This window comes from Bombina bombina, chromosome 1, assembly GCF_027579735.1.
Source record: "Bombina bombina isolate aBomBom1 chromosome 1, aBomBom1.pri, whole genome shotgun sequence".
NCBI lineage: Eukaryota > Metazoa > Chordata > Amphibia > Anura > Bombinatoridae > Bombina > Bombina bombina.
The window spans coordinates 1,397,739,464-1,397,759,528 of NC_069499.1; the positions used below are offsets into that span (position 1 = coordinate 1,397,739,464).

Below are 20,065 nucleotides of genomic sequence, written 5' to 3' on the forward strand. Positions count from 1 at the left end.
GCCCTGGGTATTTGAGGGTAAACATCACAAGCTCTTTACTTCACTAAAGGATATGAATATTAATTCCTGGAGTGAAACAAAGCAAAAGGGAGTTTGGGCAATAATCGCACTAAAACAGCTGCGAAAATAGCTGCGTACAGTTTAAAATGTAGTGCCAATCAAAGCCCTATAGAATTACTTTCTGTACTAAAAATTGCGTACAGTATGGCCGAAGACTACCCCATATTTGAAAGCTCAGAATTTATTTTACGAAGCATTGCCCGCGCACATCAAGCTTAATTTGGCTAGAGATTTTGATGAGCACTGCTCATTGGACTGGCTGATCAAAGAGAGTACAAAGTTATACTCTATTCAGCAGTCCGGTGAACAGTGGGTTAAAAGGGAACTAAGGCCCAGCCCCAAAATTGTGGCAAAAACTAGGGTGTCACCTAGCCCCCTTAACTTAGAGTCTAACAAGAAAACTTATGAGGAAGTGGCCCAAGAAAACAGGCCTTCCCCACAAAGTTTTGACTCCCTTCCCCAACAAGGCCTGAGGTGCAGAGAAAATATACTCAAAATGGGGGGCATACCCAGATAAATGATTATCCTCAAAGAGATGAACACCCACAAGGTAATTGGTACCTGCGTAAAAATAAATACCAAAAGTGGCAAAAATACTCTCAGGGTAACCAGACACCCCAAGTAAATAGTGCTCCCCAAGATATTAACGCTAAACAAGTTGAACCCCAAACACAACCACATCAAAATAGGAATAATAGCTATGATTCTGAGGGATCCCAAGGATCCAGGAATCAGTACCCTGGGATATCAAAAAGATTGGTCCATGGGTAAAAAGAGCTTGTCCAATCAAGTGGGCCAACTCAGTACGTAACTAAGTCAATTATGTATACTATTTTCTAATATGAGTCAAGCTCTGATGGCTCAGAACCTTAATAATCCTTTTTTAGGGGTACAGCCAGTGGCCAGCAATAGGCCACAGGCACAGACATAAATACTCCGGTATTACCTGAGAGAGAGGTGAGAGATATGCCAAATGAAATGATAAATGTCAATAATGGTACTAATCATGTTCTCTCCTTGCAGCCCAGAAACGGGCGATTTAGCTGTGATGACGAGCAACCTCAGCCTGGAAGCTCTAACAAACCTCTTCTTTTGCAGTTGTCCCCTAACCTTAATCCCACAGATGCATTACACAGGAACCCTGTCAGCCCTATTATAGAGTAAAGGACCGGTAAGAGTGAAAATTCTTCTGCATCAGGTAAAGTGGTTGATACAGGTAAAACGTGGTGAAGCCCACAATTGTGTAAACATGCAAATTTTATGTGTGAAATGGTAGAAACTGCAGGGAGATATTATGTATTAGTTGAGCTCCAGGATTCAGTTACTAACCCTATTATGGGATTAATTGATACTGGATTTTAGGCAACTATTTTATCCCACAGGTACTACACACAGCTAATTGAGTGGACACCCCACAAACCTAAACTTTAATTTGATGGTTCACTAATAGGTGTTCTCTCAAAGTTTGGGGTACGGCATGGTTAAAGCTAAAGCTGGGGAACAGGGTAATAAGACACCCTGTCATTATAGTGGATCTGCCAACTGATCATTTAATAATTGGTAGTGATCTCCTGAAGCGGTTAAGCACCATAATTGATTGCATAAATAATGTAATTTGGTCACAAGTAAAAAGACCTATTAATTTTGAGCAGTCCAGCATATCTCGCACCAGACATAACTGTCACGTGGTGGAAGAGAAGCCAGATGCTGTGGAGATTCATTTCAGGAATAACTCTGTACCTGAAATCACTATCTTACAAACGGATAATCAGATTCCCCTAAGTGACTCTGATGGTAATACTTTTAAAATTTCGCCTGGAAAGACAGCCAATATTTCCTTAGACAGCGATGTATTAACCATATCTCTCCACAAGGGGGACACTAAATCCCCTAAAGGGGAGATCACTCTCAATTCCTCGAAGAAATTGAGGAAGTTAAAGATGATCTATTTATCCCTATGCAAGTGCATGACCTTGAAAAAAGTATGCTAAATTAAACTTAAAACAGGAAGCTAGCTACATAAGCGAAGGCTTATTAGCGCAGATCGCTGAACCTAAGGTGATTAAATATATTTCCCCCCCAAGATCCCTTGGTCCATGACCTGGATGATGACAACTCAGAAAGCTATAACGTCACAGCTAAATGTAATAAATCAGCGAAACACCTGTTTTTAGTTTTAAATAATCCCCAAAATCAAATATACATTGGCAATGATCTCTTACATAGATATGCCATACAAATAGATTTGATTAACCTTTGACTATGGAGCAGGTTAAAGGGGGACCCTGAAATATTTCAGGATGAAAATGCAGCCATGAAATCAAACCAGCAAATGCCATATGCTGTGAATATGCAGGTGTCTAACGATGTTGTAATCCCTGCTGGGGCTGATACCTTACAGGTAAAGAGGGGTCAGAAACTAAAAACTTCTGAAACAATAATATGCATCTCCCATAGAATGAAAAATCTGGGTATAACAATGACCCATACTCCCATGGTAAATATTGGAAATATTCCAATACATGTTATTGTGCATAACATGACCCCACAGGATATCACCTTATCCAAGGGAACTACCATAGGATATGCGCTGGAATTGAGTTATTACACTTTTGGATTACAGAATAATGTAATTGGGCTAATACCTGAAGGATACTTAACTGAAGAACAGTTAATAGAACAAACCTTTGCATCTATGCCAGAGGGATTGTTTACAATTCAGTCTATTTATTCCTTCAGCTCAGAGGAAGGCACCTGTAAAATTGAAGAAGCCTCCCTAGTATTTGATCAGCTGATCAAAGAGCAAGAATACCCCAATACCCTGATATCATGGTAGCAAAGTAAATTATAAGAGCAAATCTCCTTAGCTAATGGCTGTTCCAGTGATGATGAACGCAGATAGCTACGAGAACTCCTGATGGAGTCCAAGGATATTTTTGCTAGGGATTCTTATGACTGTGGCACTACAGACCTTCTCATTTAAACAAACAGATCCCAATGCACCACCTGTCTTTGTTAAACAATACAGACTTCCTTTAGCCTCATGAGTCTCTTGCAGAAATCATAAGGAACTTGGAAGAAAGAGGTATTATCAGACAGGTGCATAGCTCTTATAACAATCCTATTCTAGGTGTTCTTAAGCCCAATGGACAATGGCGTTTGTGTGCTGATTTAAGACAGCTAAACAAACGAGTGTACATGTCTGGCTGGCCTGTGCCATACATAGACCAGTGCCTAGCGCAGATGCAGGGATCCAAAATATTCACTGCCATTGATTTTGCACAGGGATATTGGACCATAAAAGGTACATGAGGAAGACCAGTATACGCTTGCATTCTCGTTCCAAAAGGTCCAGTATGCATTCCAAAGGCTCCTGTTTGAATACATAAATTCAGGACATGAATTTGCTGTATTCATGCATAAGGCTATGACTGATGAACAGGAAAGGGGGACGTTATCCTATGTTGATGATGTTTTGATCAAAAACAAAGACTTTGAAAAACACATCACAGAGCTTAAACACGTCCTCAGCCAACTTAAAAGGGCAGGTGTCAAATTATCCCTACAAAAAGCTCAATGGTGCCTCACTCGTGTAAACTTCTTGGGACCTGAAGTTACTTCTGAAGGGTTAAATCCTCAGAAGAAAAAGGTTAAGGCTATAATAAATTCTAAAAACCCAACTAACTTAAATGGGTATGACAAATTATTCTCGCAAATGTATTGATAATTATACAGAATTAGCTAAACCACTGCAACTTCTTCTAAAGAAGGATGTGAAATGGCACTGGAGTGAGGCTCAAGAGACACCAGAGAGCTGCAGAAAAAACTCACTCAAGTACCTTGCTTAGCATACCCTGAAGGGGGTAAACCTTTCTACTTAGAGACAGGTTACACAGATATAAGCATGAGTGCTGTATTATACCAAAAGCATGACAATTTAAGCAAAGTCATTGCTTATGCAAGCAAAACTTTATCCCCAGTAGAAATAAAATTTTGTGATTGCGAAAAAGCCCTCTTATCTACTGTATGGGCTCTACAAAATTTCCGCAGCTATATACAGGGCGAGAAAATTATTGTAGAAATGGCCCACCAGCCTTTGCTATATCTGCAAAGTGAGAGAATAAGAGATGGGAACCTGTCTAATACCCGCATAACAGCTTGGACTCTTTCCTTAGAAGGCTGGCCGTTAGAAATTTGCTACAAGCAAAATAAAAAGAATCCAGTGGCACAGGGGCTTGTTGAGCTCCATCACTGTACTGCTAAGGATCATGGGGAAGAGTTATTAGAAGATGATTTCCTGGAGGAACAATTGCTTTCCCCATATGAAATATATAGTTAGGACCAGTGTCAAACATTACCTTGAGTATATGTTGATGGTTGTTCTTACCATGCCACTATTGAAAATAAGCTCATATTAGTCACTGGCATTGGTATAACTTGGGCAAATGGATTCACAAATATTTCTGTAGGTTTCAACATTGGACCAAAATCCAGTCAAGTTACAGAACTGCTGTTCTAAAAACCATTGAGATGGCTATTGAACAAGGTATCCATGAATTTGGGATCATTACTAACTTAAATTATGTGCGTGACAGTTTTGTTTAATACCTGCCAACTTGGAAAAGAAATGGCATGTAGAAAACTAACAACAATCCAGTCAAACATGGCAAGTTGTTCTGCGAAATTGATAATTTAGTGGTGTCCAATGGGTTAACCATACACTAGAAAAAGATGATCTTGCGGATTAATTAGCCAAACAAGTAGCCCTAACTGGAGAACTCCTTAATATCGACCACTTAATGGGTGCAATTCAGGTAGAAGCCATTACCAGACACCAGGCTAAACAACAAGGTGAGCCTAACATGGTACAATTGAGTCAGGATTCTCCTAGTGATCACTAGTCAAAAAGAAGACCCCATTATAGGTATCTTCTATAAATACATAGAAAATCCTGAAAACAACCCCATCTCAAAAGAGGACTGTATTGGCAAGGAAGATCTTAAAACCTTAATTAAATCAAAATCACAATTCTAGTTACAGGATGGTTTGTTAATTAAAACATCCACCAATGGGTGGTACCTACAGTTCAGAGGTCTCATGCTTCAACATGCCCATGATGCTCCCACATCTGGCCATCGTGGTGCCAAATTAATGTATGAAAATTTGTTGTTTAATCTGTCCACAGTTCCAACCCACTGCGCCAATGCATAGCGCGCCATTGCAGAAAAGGGGGATGGTAATGTCATGGTCAGATATCCAAATTGATTTTATTGGTCCAGTAACTAGGTCATCAAGAGATAACAGATACATGTTAACAGTGACATGCCTGTTCGCTAAATGGGTAGAGTGCATCAGTGCACCTAACAATAGTGCTGAAACATGCGCAGCATTGCTCATCAACCACGTGTTTTCCACATTGGGTTTACCCCAGAGAATAAAATCCGATCGGGGAACCCACTTCACTAGAGAAGTGATGACAAAAATGTGGAAAATACTAGGGGTTAAAAGAAAGCTCCATATTGCATATAGAGCTGCCTCAAGTGGTGGTCTAGAGCATTACAACCAGTCCATTGTGAAAATCCTTAAAATGTTTGTGAGTGAAACAGGTAAAGACTGCGATGTAAAATTACCTCTAATCCTAATGGCATTAAGAACAACTCCAAGTAGTGCTACTAAGATGTCACCTTTCGAATTGATGACTGGTAGAAGAATGGTTCTACCTCAACATCTATTGTACCATACATCAGAACAGAACTTGATAAATGCCGCCAATATGCATCAATATGTGGAGAACCTAAGGAAGCACCTGCAATATGCCTTTGCATTTTCTCAAAGGAACATAGAAAAGGACGCAGCTGCCGCTAAAACCTATTATGATCTCAAAACGTCCAAAAAGGAATATAAATTAAATGATAAAGTTTATCTTTAGAACTTTGGAAGAGATTAGGTTGAGGAGAAGAAATTTCTTCCTATATAGAAGGGTCTGTTTGTCATTACTGACAAAATATCTCCAGTTGCCTATAAAATAAGGATACCAACAAATTATACTTTTATGGATAAATGGGTCCATATTAACCAGTTGCGAGCGTGCCAGCCTAAATCCCAACTACAAGTCATAGAGGGAGAATGAAGTGTCATATCCCCAAATGTACTAAAGGAATATTATAGTTTAAAGATACCTAGCTAGCGAGGCATGAAGGCTCAAAAATAACCGACTCTCTTCGTAGAAGAATGTCTACGATGCATACTGTCAGTACACTCACCAAGTACCACTGACTTTAAGCCAATTCAAATACATACGTCTAACATATATTTAAAATTGGAAGGGAGATTAATTTCAGGATATCTGTGAGTGTTATTAAATATATATATACAGTGGGGCAAAAAAGTATTTAGTCAGCCACCAATTGTGCAAGTTCTCCCACTTAAGAAGATGAGAGAGGCCTGTAATTTTCATCATAGGTATACCTCAACTATGAGAGACAAAATGTGAAAACAAATCCAAACAATCACATTTTCTGATTTGGAAAGAATTTATTTGCATATTATGGTGGAAATAAGTATTTGGTCACCTACAAACAAGCAAGATGTCTGGCTCTCACAGACCAGTATCTTCTTTAAGAGGCTCCTCTGTCCTCCACTCATTACCTGTATTAATGGCACCTGTTTGAACTTGTTATCAGTATAAAAGACACCTGTCAACAACCTCAAACAGTAACACTCGAAACTCCACTATGGTGAAGACCAAAGAGCTGTCGAAGGACACCAGAAACAAAATTGTAGACCTGCACCAGGCTGGGAAGACTGAATCTGCAATAGGCAAGCAGCTTCGTGTGAAGAAATCAACTGTGGGAGCAATAATTAGAAAATGGAAGACATAAAAGACCACTGATAATCTCCCTCGATCTGGGGCTCCACGCAAGATCTCACCCCGTGGGGTCAAAATGATCACAAGAATGGTGAGCAAACATCCCAGAACCACACGGGGGGACCTAGTGAATGACCTGCAGAGAGTTGGGACCAACGTAACAAAGGCTACCATCAGTAACACACTACGCCGCCAGGGACTCAGATCCTGCAGTGCCAGATGTGTCCCCCTGCTTAAGCCAGTACATGTCCGGGCCCGTCTGAAGTATGCTAGAGAGCATTTGGATGATCCAGAAGCGGATTGGGAGAATATCATATGGTCAGATGAAACCAAAGTAGAACCGTTTGGTAGAAACACAACTCGTCGTGTTTGGAGGAGAGAGAATGCCGAGTTGCAACCAAAGAACACCATACCTACTGTGAAGCATGGGGGTGGCAACATCATTCTTTGGGGCTGTTTCTCTGCAAAGGGAACAGGACGACTGATACATGAAAGAATGAATGGGGCCATGTATCGTGAGATTTTGAGTGCAAACCTCCTTCCATCAGCAAGGGCATTGAAGATGAAACGTGGCTGGGTCTTTCAGCATGACAATGATCCCAAACACACCGCCGGGGTCACAAAGGAGTGGCTTCGTAAGAAGCATTTCAAGGTCCTAGAGCCAGTCTCCAGATCTCAACCCCATAGAAAACCTTTGGAGAGAGTTGAAAGTCAGTGTTGCCCAGTGACAGCCCCAAAACATCACTGCTCTAGAGGAGATCTGCATGCAGGAATGGGCCAACTTACCAGCAACAGGTGTGTGACAACCTTGTGAAGACTTAGAGAAAACGTTTGACCTCTGTCATTGCCAACAAAGGATATATAACAAAGTATTGAGATGAACGTTTGATATTGACCAAATACTTATTTTCCACCATAATATGCAAATAAATTATTTCCAAATCAGACAATGTGATTGTCTGGATTTGTTTCCACATATTGTCAGGCCTCTCTCATCTTCTTAAGCGGGAGAACTTGCACAATTGGTGGCTGACTAAATACTTTTTTGCCCCAATATATATATATATATATATATATATATTTACACATATATATATATATATATATATATATATATATATATATATTTATTTATCAGAAGAGAACAGCACTCCTGAGATAGAACAAAAGCTAGAATAACTTCCATTCCTGTTCATTTCAATTGCAACTCAGGGTGCGCGTTCTTTTAGCACACGTTGATGCCTTTCCACAGAGAAAAAATATCCGTAGCATATCAGTCTGATCCTGCCCAATGACAGTCCAGCGCCGAAATACCAGGCAATTCTTCTCTGAACAAAAGAAACAACAACCCCAGACGATCGTTTCGGCCTTCTGTGGGCCTCATCAGTGAGGTGAGGTTGTATCTCTCTAAGGGCATGAGTGCAAGGAGTCCACGTCTGGTTTCCCCCATTACTCTTAGGGAGACCTAAGAGTAATTTGCATAATTATCAGAAAAGAGAGAACAGCACTCCTCAGATAGAACAAAAGCTAGAATAACTTCCATGCCTGTTCATTTCAATTGCAACTCAGGGTGCGCGTTCTTTTAGCACACGTTGATGCCTTTCCACAGAGAAAAAATATCCTGTAGCATATTAGTCTGATCCTGCCCAATGACAGTCCAGCGCCTATATACACACACATATACATATACACATACATACATACATACATATACACACACACACTGATCTAAAAATTATACTATATTGGATAAATGTCCTATATTAAATGAATGGCTGTATTGATGATGAGACTGCATTTTTGGTTGTCTGATGCCTCCCAATGGAATAAAAATGGTATTGCAACCAAAAGGTATTTGGCTGTTCAGACATTTCCCAAATAACCTATGAGATGTTCAGCTCCGAGGGCCAATGGGAGACAAGCTTCGGGAAGGGCCTATCCAAATCTTGTGGGAATGATTAAAGAGCAGAAGGAGGGGTTATATCTTTGATAAAACACCCACACACACTAGAGAAAAAGTACAGACTCAAAGAAGCATAACTTTTTGACTGAGAGAGAAACACACAGGTTTGTGCCAAGTATCTTCTCTGCAAATTTTGGGACACTTTCTGAGAATAAGGAAGATAACAATTTGAGGCCTGTATCCTTGCAATAGTGGACTAAATCCTTCTTATATGACCCACAAGAAACTCTGGAAGCTGAATTCTCATCCGGTTATGTGGCAACGTATGGCAGTGTCTATATTTTAATATTTTAAAGCAAATGCATTCATTGTTGCTACAGTTTAATTGAAGCTGGTAATTTAAAAAGCATATTCGGTATTTTGAGTTTATATTCATAGTCCTGTGTAGTTTAGAACTAGTCACATTAATGCTAAATCATTTTATTTGCTAGAAAATAATTTGTACTTTATATTTATAAGTCAGTTTTACTATTGTGAAATTTCCTATAAATTGGTTATTGTAGTTAAATTTCTCTGGTGCTTATTAATTTATTTGTAGCTATTGTGATGTATTTTAAAACTTGTTTTATTGTGTCTAACTAAGAGGTTATTTCAACTCAGATTAATTGGCATATAAATTGGCATTGCATTAACAATACTCAATTTCTCGTGGTTTAACTGGAATTATATAGAACCATTTGTGGTATTGTAATAAACGTGTATAATGGATTCCTAACCTAGATTCTACATAAATATAATTCAAGGCGTCTATAGAGGTAACTAATCAGGAACTAAGGAATAAATATTTTTTAATTGTTAAGTATATACATTTTATTGGTTGCCAACTGCTAAGACAATAATAAATAATAATTTTGTAACCTGGTATATACCAACAAGACGCTTGAAGTCTAGAATGGGACGGAAAGTTCCCTCTTTTTTGGGAACCACAAATAGGTTGGAGTAGAACCAGAGACCCTGTTCCTGCACTGGAACTATCACTCCCAAGGAGGAAAGATGTTGCATACATTTCAAGAACGCCTCTCTCTTTATCTGGTCTGTAGATAATCTTGAGAGAAAGAATCTGCCTCTGGGAGGAAAAGTCTTTCATTTCAATTTGTAGTCCTGGGATACTATGTCCACAATCCAGTGATCTGGGACATCTCGTATCCAGGCTTGAGAGAATTGAGAAAGTCTGCCCCCCGCCTGATCCAATCCCATATCGGGGGCAAACCCTTCATGCTGATTTGGAATCAGCTGCGGGTTTCTTTGATTGTTTCCCCTTGTTCCAAGACTGATTGGGATTCCAAGAAGACTTGGTTGTTCCTGCTTGGAAGAAGAAGGGAAAGGCTTTCCTCTGAAGTTATGAAAGGAACGAAAATTACTTGACGCCCTTTAGGTCTATTCTTATCTTGAGGTAGACAAGACCCTTTTCCACCAGTAATATCAGAGATAATTTCTGTCAATCCGGGTCCAAACAAGGTTTTGCCCTTGTAAGGAATCGCCAAAAGCTTGACTTTAGAGGAAACATCCGTAGACCAGGATTTCAACCATAACACTTTGCGGGCTAGGACAGCTAAACTAGAAGTTTTAGCTCCTAGTCTAATAACCTGTAAAATGGTATCTGCAAGCAAGGAAATGGCCAATTTAAGAACTTTAATCCTATCCTGAATTTCATCCAAGGAAGACTCTACTTTAAGAGAATCAGACAAGGCATCGAACCAATAAGATGCTGCACTAGTCACAGTGGCAATACACACCGCAGGTTGCCATTGGAGACCTTGATGAACATAAATCTTTTTCAAATAAGCCTCCAGCTTCTTGTCCATCGGATCCTTAAAAGAGCAGCTATCCTCAATAGGAATAGTGGTTTTCTTAGCCAGAGTGGAAATGGCCCCTTCAACTTTGGGTACAGTATACCAAGGGTCTTTAATGGAGTCTTCGACAGGAAACATTTTCTTAAAAATGGGAGATGGGGAAAAAGACACCCCTGGTTTCTCCCATTTCTGTGAGATAATCTCCCTAGCACGGTCTGGCACAGGAAAAACCTCCGAAGTGGAAGGTTCATCAATTAAACTATTAAGTTTACTAGATTTCTTAGGAGTGATGACAACAGGGGTATAGGAGTCATCTAAAGTAGCTTAAACCTCCTTTAACAATACACAAAGGTGTTCAAGCTTAAATATGAAGGATACCACCTCAGTCTCAGAAGAAGGAATTATACTGTCCGAATCTGAGATTTCATCCTCAGAAACTTCCGATGTATCTTCCTCATCAGACTTATGAGAAAGGGCAACTTGGGAAGCAGAACTGAGGACAGGCACCCTACTTTCTGAATTTCCTTTTGCATTTTCCCTGTAATGTCGCAGATACCACTGAAGATACCTGGGCAGCAATTCTGCTTTTAAATAAACTCCACTAGGAATTAGAGGAACTGCAGGGAACTGCATGTGACGTCATTGAGGCTTGGGACCTAGCAGGAGAAAGCGGAGGTATTATTTTAACAGCATCATCCTGAGAGACATTAGGCTCAAAAATGTTACCTTTATTTTGCAAGGTTTTCTTGACACATGAAAAACAAAATTGCATAGGAGCTGCAATTTGTGCATCTAAACATAATAAGCATGAATTCATGAGAGCAGGCTCTTGCTCCATATCAGACATGTTGTGATTAATATTCAATTAAAATAAGGAAAAAATACACTTTAAATTTTATCCCAAATTAGGATCGATCCCCAGCTAAAATTATGTGACAAAAGTTAAGAAAAAAACATTTAATAAACATCAAATAAACTTGTAAAATACCCCTCAGGCAAGGCAACCCCACACCTCAATTACTGAGGTGCCTTACCGCTACCAATTAAGACCGGATCACCCAAAAATGGAGAAAAACAACTTTTTCCTAAGAAACGTTATGAAGTAAAGCTGGTCATGTGACCACAACTGCCGAGCTCAAATTACTGCTGCGACACAGAGAGGCACTAAAAATAGCTTCCTGGTACACTGAGTACCAGAAATAACCGTTTTTTCAAACTGGACAGTTTAAATGTCAATCTCACACATGCTACAGTGCCTGCTTCATGCCCCAGTGTAACCCATACAACAGGATTATCTATGTCCCTATATAAAAGCAGTGTCTTTTAAAATTGTTAAGTGCATGGTCTTCCCAACTGGAAGAAAAAGAAATAACCTGCTCCGCTGTCCGGCATGTAGACAGTTACAAGGTATGAGAAGACACAGTTCTTCACAGAGACCTTTGAAAAAGAAAGAACAGAGTAGCCAACTCTGGCTTTCTAAACTAGGGCAGCAATTGTTAGGAAAACGCAGTAAGTACCTCTTTACAAGTTCTTTACTGCTTTAAAGCCACCACTACCCGAATGCAAGGAATGACGTGGAAAAGGAAATGCAAGGAAAACCTGCTTGTAGATTAAATCAAAACTTTTCTTCAGACACCTAAACTTCACCTGCTCCATGCACATAAGACAAAGAGAATGACTAAGGCTTGTGGGTAAGGGAGTGATACTTAGCAGTTAAACTGTGGTGCTCTTTGGCTCCTCCTGTTGGCCAGGTGTGATATTCCCAACAGTAATTACTCAAGCCATGGACTCACCATATCTTAGGAAAGAAATATTTTTTGTTGAGGTGAAAACATGCAGCATCAAAATCAGAGAGCTTATTCTAATGAAGCAGCAATCTATGATACTATAAAACCTGTTAGAACTGAGATTTTAAGTTAACAATCAGAATTTTCACATTTGAATTCTGAGAGGCCAGTTAAGTTATAATCCATAGGACATTCAACCCCCTCTTTTAAAAGTTCAGAAACATGTTAGTTTGCATAAAATATTTTTTGAGTTTACATTTCTTTAAAGGGCCATGATACCCAAATTTTTTCTTTCATGATTTAGAAAGAGAATGCATTTTTAAACATCTTTCTAATTTACTTCTATTATCTAATTTGTTTTATTCTCTTGATATTCTTTGCTGAAAAGCATATCTAGATATGCTCAGTAGCTCCTGATTGGTTGCTGCACATAGAAGTCTCACCTGATTGGCTCACCCATGTGCATTGCTTTTTCTTCAAATAAGGATATCTAAAAAATGAAGCAAAATAAATAATAGAAGTAAATTGTAATGTTGTTTAAATTTGTATTCTCTATCTGAATAATGATAGAAAGATTTTGGGTTTAGTGGCCCTTTAAGTCTGGTTTATGGATTGAATAAAATTATCAACAGTCTAAATCAAATTTTATAGTTTATTTATGGATATCACCAGAGACACTGCTCTCCCCAACATATGAAGAGCCACATATATCATATACGCTAAAATTTTAAGAAATAAAAAGGTGAAGACAGTCTCTGCACTATAAACTTAGGGGCTGGCTGAGCCACCTTATTCTGATTCAGTTTATAATGTTATAAGATTTGGGATCAAATGGTACAAAATTCCCAAACTAATTTAGGAACAGATACTCTATATCTCTAACCTCTGCAGGCATAAGCATAAACCCCAGTTTCAGCTTGGCTTAATGGGACATGAAAACCAGTTGTAAACAACTTTCCTATTTATGTAATTTGCTTCATTCCTTTTGGTATCCTTTGTCGAAGAAGCAGCAATGCACTATTTGGAGCTAGCTGAAAGCTAATAACATGAGGCATATGTGTGCAGCCACCAATCAGCAGCTCCAGAGCCTACCTAGGTATCCTTCTAAAAAAAAAAAAAAAAGGATATCCAGAGAACAAAACAAATTTGATCATAGAAGTAAATTGGAAAGTTGTTTAAAATCGCATGTTCTACCTGAATCATGAAAGAAGACATTTGGGTTCAATGCCCCTTTAAGGGGTGGATCTTGTGGAAATCCCCAGTTTTCATGTAATGCAATAAAGAATTCTCAGTAAAAAAAAAGGTGCTAGATCTAAAATAAGGTGGCTAACTTTTCAATTATCAGTAAAGCTAGTCTCAGTGTAAGCACATGGCTTTAAAATTGTCATCTTGGGAATAGTGAGGGCAAATATATGTATGATTTAAAAGAAATACCTCATAGGATTTTTGGCTGTACCCACAGAAATCAAACTGATACAGTTATGTGACAGGGACACTAGTCCATTCATCTAATAACTCATCACACCACACCCTGATTCTACTAATTCTATTTCAGATTAGAAGAGAAAAGTACAGTAGGAACACTTCCCTTTCTCAGGGATGAATGGAGCAAATAGAGCTACTATTGTCTTTTCCACAATGTGTCTCTGCTTTCCTTCTGCATTCTCCCATGTGACCCCATGTCACAGCTAAAAGGGAAAATCAAATTTGCTTTAAATATACAAAGAAAGCAACATATCCTTAACCTAGGTAAGTTGGGGATGACATGGAATGTGGTTGGCATTTGCAGCAATATGCCTAGAAAGAGCACTCAGATATCATCAACAAAAAGGGTTTGTCCAACAGATGACAGGAGTAGAGTGTAGCATAAGAGCCGGACTGGCTGAGTGACAGCATGATCATATCCATCATCCTAGAGGCAGAGTTTGCCTGATATAATTTTATGTTTCTTCTATAGAATGCAATGAAAAGAAGAAATAATACATTGTTTCCATAAGCCAACTGTAAATAGCTTAGCCTCGGCAAACATTATTATTATCATCATCATCATGTATTTGCAGAGCGCCAACAGGTTCCTCAGCGCTGTGAACATAGGTGGTATATAAAAAACAATTACAGGGATCAAATGGGTAGAGGGTCCTGCCGAGAGTTGCACTGTTGTAGTCGGCTCTTATGAAGGTGAACTACAAACAGCTGGGCTCATAGGCTTACATGCTATGGGCAGGGACGAAACTAAAGGGGGTGCAGATGTCGTAACTGTGACTGGGCCCCTGAGGGTGGGGGCCCAGCTTAAAAAAAAAAAATCCAAGAACAAACGTTGACCTGCCACTGCCTGCACTGATATCATGTGAGTGTGACATGATGCTTTACTAGTGTCTCTGACTACAGGGGTTAGTGTTCTGTTTTACCCATTGGTGTTTATGTGTGTGTGTGTGTGTGTGTGTGTGTGTGTGTGTGTGTGTGTGTGTGTATGTGACTGTTTTTATTTATGCATGCATGTATGTGTTTGTGGAACCAGCAAATTACAGACCTTGTTACTAAAGCATAGGGGGGCGGGGGAAACAGTGTCACTATACAGTACTACTATATACAGTTAGGGTTGCCACCTCAGCCAGGTTTTCCTGGACACTTATGAGTTGCACATGCTGCATGGTGTGCAGTGAGGAACATGTATTGTGTTTCTGGACAGCACTATTCATATTCCTCCCTGCACACCCTGCAGCATGTGTAACTTATAAGTGTTCTGTATTTTAAGGAACGGGTGGCAACCCTAATATACAGTACGGGGGGGGGCTGGACCATGTCACTGACTACTGTGGTCACTTTATAAAGTACTGGGGCGGGTAGGGTAAGGCCAGGCATCTCACCGGCAGATTATAGACTGTGTCACTAACTCACTATATACAGTACTGGTGGGTTAAACAGTGTCACTATTTACAGTAATGGGGGTCAGAGCATCTCACAGACTGTGGGCACAGGGTACCTCCTTTTGCAGACATGTAATCTGATTCACATTTTGTTTTCTGTGCTAAATGTAAAAAAAAAAAAAAAAAAATGTATCAAATTCACCTTTTTTTTTTTTTTTTTTTTTTTTTTTAAGGGGGCCTTCTTAGATTCTTGCACCTGGGCCCTGTGGTTTCTAGTTACGCCATTGGCTATGGGGTTTAAGGGGATAGCAGTGGAAATAGGAAGGTTAGTGTAGGTTGTGGGAGCCAGTCTGGAGAAATCTTGAAAACGGAATGTGAGGAGGTAACAAGAGAGGAGGAGAGTAGGAGATCATAAGCGGAGCGAAGGGGACGGAAGGGAGAGTATCTGGAGACAAGGTCTGAGATGTAGGGGGGAGCAGTGCAGGGCTTTGTGTGTCAGAGTGAGAATTTTGTGTTTGATCCTGGAGGCAAGAGGAAGCCAGTGAAGGGATTGGAAGAGAGGTGCAGCAGATGAAGAGCGACGTGTAAGGAAGATGAGCCTGGCAGAGGCATTCATTATGGATTGTAAGGGAGCTAGGCGGCAGGTGGGGAGACCAGAGAGGATGGAGTTGCAGTAGTCAAGGCTGGAAATTATGAGAGTGTGAATTTAAATCTTAGTTGTGTCTTGTGTAAGGAAATGTCTAATTTTAGCAATGTTTTTAAGGTGGAAGCAGCAGGATTTAGCCAAGTGAAAAAAGATAAGAGTCAAGTGTGACCCAAAGACATCAAGCATGTGAGGTTGGGGTAATGATGGAGTTATCAACAGTTATAGAGTCATGGAGGGGGTGGAGATTTTGGAAGCAGGGTGGAAAATAAGGAGCATTAAATGGTGCATGTGCGTGAACATTCAACCTGTGATGTCACTAGTGATGTCACAGCTTCCGTACGTAGAAGCTGCTCTGTTGTAAACTGAACTGGAAACCATTTTATTTAGGAACATACAATTTAATTGTAGTTAACAAAATAGTTGCTAAATGTTTTCAAGTTAATTAGTTGCATTAAAGGGACATGGACAAAATGTCTTCATTATTCAGATAAACCATACAATTTTAAAGAACCTTTAAAATCTGCTCAGTTCTCTTGGTACCATTTGCTGAAGGAGCAATAATGTACTACTGGGAGCTAGCTACACAGAGAGAAAGAGAATGAAACAAATTAGATAATAGAAAAAAATTCGGAAAGTTTGTGTTTCATGTCTCTTTAATACCCCATAGAGTTGTGTTTTACTTGGCCCCTCTTCTGTATAGAAATTTTAACCGTACTTGGGGGCCCTCGCCTCTTAATCATTTGTATAATGACACAAAAGTGATCCAATTACTAGAAAGTATCTAACCCCAGCAATAAAGAATGCATGTAATACCAAAGATCAATGGTCTAATAACAGTTTTATTTGCATCTGAAGATCACTAGTTCTTTTGGGCGTCCACTACTAAAGCAGCCGAGCACACCAAACACATCTAAAAACAACACCAAATAGGAGCAGCCTCATAGTGTTGTATATATGTCGTATATAAAGTTAGTATGAATAATATTGCACCTACATGTAAAAGATCAGTATTAGCAGTGAGTGTAAAATTCCTGACTGCAATATTATTCATACTGTCCTTATATACAACACTATGAGGCGCCTCCTATTTATTGTTGTTACCTCTTCTATATAGCAAGTTGTTTATTTGCGTTAACAGATTTGTATTTTGTGAGAGAGAAAGGCAAACTGTAATTTAGCAGTTTTTATTCTATGTGTGTGTGTGTGTGTGTGTGTGTATGTGTGTGTATGTATGTATGTATGTATGTATGTGTGTGTGTGTGTGTGTGTATGTGTGTGTGTGTTTATATCTATGTTATAGGTGTTGTTATATCTTTGTTATATCTATGTTACAATACTGAGTCACATAATCTATGTAATCTAATTTAGTGTATTAAACATTTAACCACATGTCTCCACCCTGCCCCAGCCTTGCTGCGCTTCCCACCCTACACCACTTGAAAGCCACAAAGCCCCAACCTCTGTATTCTAAACCTGCGTGCTATGTCAGAAGATGCTCTTACACTGCTGCGTATCTGAAAATAAATCACACTCACACTGACCTTCTCCACTATTTACACTAATTTGTCCTCATCTTAGAGCACAACAACAAACGTCTCTTCCCTTATATTCTACTTATTCTCTAAACATAAAACCCTCTTCTACTTTTGCAGGAAGAAAATAATATATTTGTTTTCAAAATATATTGCGGGTGTTTGCGCTCATCGTATTACAAGTTGAAAGTAAACGCAATCACTTGAGCGCAATTGCGATTTACGCTAAAATAATTAACGCGATTTCAGAGCCCTGGTTAACTGTTTTGCAAAACATAAAAGTTGTACAAAACACATTAAAAATACATTACAAAGTATAGTTGTTACACTCATGATAACACATCTAATAAAAATGATTCAAAACAAATATTGGACAAAAAAAGTTAGTTATAAAGGCTCAAAAGATATTAGATCTTGGGTGTTAGGGCTTTAACATTGAGATACATACAGTACATATACATGTAGATGTGTATATATATATATATATATATATATATATATAGTTCCGAGTATAGGCCGCTCCTGATAATAAGCTGTACCCTTAAAGTTTGGTGCCATTTTAAAGAAATTACATTTTTAACTCTTATCCTCTCTCCCTGACAGATATGTCTCCTTACCCCCCCCCCCCCCTCACACACACACACAGCCCCTTCATAACCCTCACAGGCTGCCTCCTCTTAACCCACTCAGCCTCCTTCCCTCACACAGTGCCCACAACTCACCCTACAGGTAACTACCTCCCCTCAGCCCTCCTCACCCTCTCAGCCCCCTTACACACAGACCCCCTCCCTCCATGACAGATAAGGTGAGTCCCCTTACCCTCAATCATAACCCCTCCTCACCACATACTTTCTCACCCTCAGCACACACACATAAGGCAGCACCTGTTATCTTTCACTCTGTGTCACAGATGATAACCCACGATTTTAAACTCCTCCCACTCCCATCCTGTGCTCCTCACATCCTGGGCAGCAGTGGTGTGCTGGCGTGGTTTCTCTCCTGTCCGGCTGCGCTCTCCGTGTTAAACTTCCTGCTCCTGAGTGCAGCTTTAAGTGGGGAGTCATGATCATCCCGGCGGTGGCTTAGGATGTCGTTGGCGGCCGGCGGAATCTCCAGGAAACAAATGTATCATTGCAAAAGAGGTTTCTTGTGCAATGTCGCCCCCTGCTCCGGCGCAAATAATTGCGCTGGAGCAGGACATGTCAATCACACTGAACTAGTGAGTGTTGAGGTGATTGATCCAACACCTATGAGGTGGCAGAGAGAAAAAAGAAGCAGTTTCTGCTTCTTAAAGGGACAGTCTACAATATAATTTTTATTGTTTTAAAAGATAGATAATCCCTTTATTACCCATTCCCCAGTTTTGCATAACCAACACAGTTATATTAATACACTTTTTACCTCTGTGATTACCTTGTATCTAAGAATCTTCTGACAGCTCCCTGATCACATGACTTTTTATTTATTATCTATTGAGTTGCATTTAGTACTGTGTTGTGCTAACTCTTAAATAACTTCCCGGGCGTGAACACAGTGTTATCTATATGGCCCACATGAACTAGCAGTCTCTTGTTGTAAAAAGCTAATAAAAAACACATGTGATTAAGAGGCTGTTTATAGTGGCTTAGAAACAGGCAGACATTTAGAGGTGTAAAAGTTATAAAGTATATTAATCTAACAATGTTGGTTGTGGAAAGCTGGGGAATGGGTAGTAAAGGCGTTATCTATCTTTTTAACCTAAATCAATTTTACTGTAAACTGTCCCTTTAAATGTGTGGCAGCAGGATCAGTTATGCGAACCTGCTTCACATAGCCCAAAAAGCTGTGAATGCAGCATAATAAATGTAGCCCTATATTAAATTATTCATGATTGTTGCATAAATTATCATTAAATCAATTTATATTAAATTATGCAATAAATTTAAGCTTTAAATAGCTTAAAGGGATACTAAACCCAATTTTTTTTCTGTCATGATTCAGATAGAGCATGCAATTTTAAGCAACTTTCCAATTTACACCTATTATAAATTTGTATTCATTCTCTTGCTATCTTTATTTGAAAAAGCAGAAATGTAAGCATAGGAGACGGACCATTTTTGGATCAGGACCTAGGTAGCCCCTGCTGATTAGTGGCTAAATGTAGCAAACCAATCAACAAGCACTACCCAGGTGCTGAACCAGAAATGGGCCGACTCAAAACCTTACATTCCTGCATTTTTAAATAAAGATAGCAAGAGAATGAAGAAAAAAATTATAATAGGAGTAAATTAGAAAGTTGCTTAAAATTGTGTGCTCTATCTGAATCATGAAAAAAATATAATTGGGTTTAGTATTCCTTTAAGTAAAATTTATTAATAATAGAAAATGTTATAATATTTCAGCTACTTCATAATCCCACCGGCTGGCAAAATGTTATGTTTAGAACATATTTATTATAATTAATTATTAAAATTATTTTTCCTTGTTGAAGAGATTGCCTATATAGCAGCAGTTTTGTAAGAATGCTTTTGTGCACTAGACGACAACAATAACACTGTTAAAAGCATTCT

General features: G+C 39.2%; 1 protein-coding gene across 1 annotated transcript in view; it reads right to left on the reverse strand.

Moving 5' to 3' along the window:
* LYSMD1 (LysM domain containing 1) overlaps nt 1–20,065 on the reverse strand; it is a 65,195-nt gene that overhangs the window by 40,680 nt on the left and 4,450 nt on the right. The window lies entirely within an intron of this gene.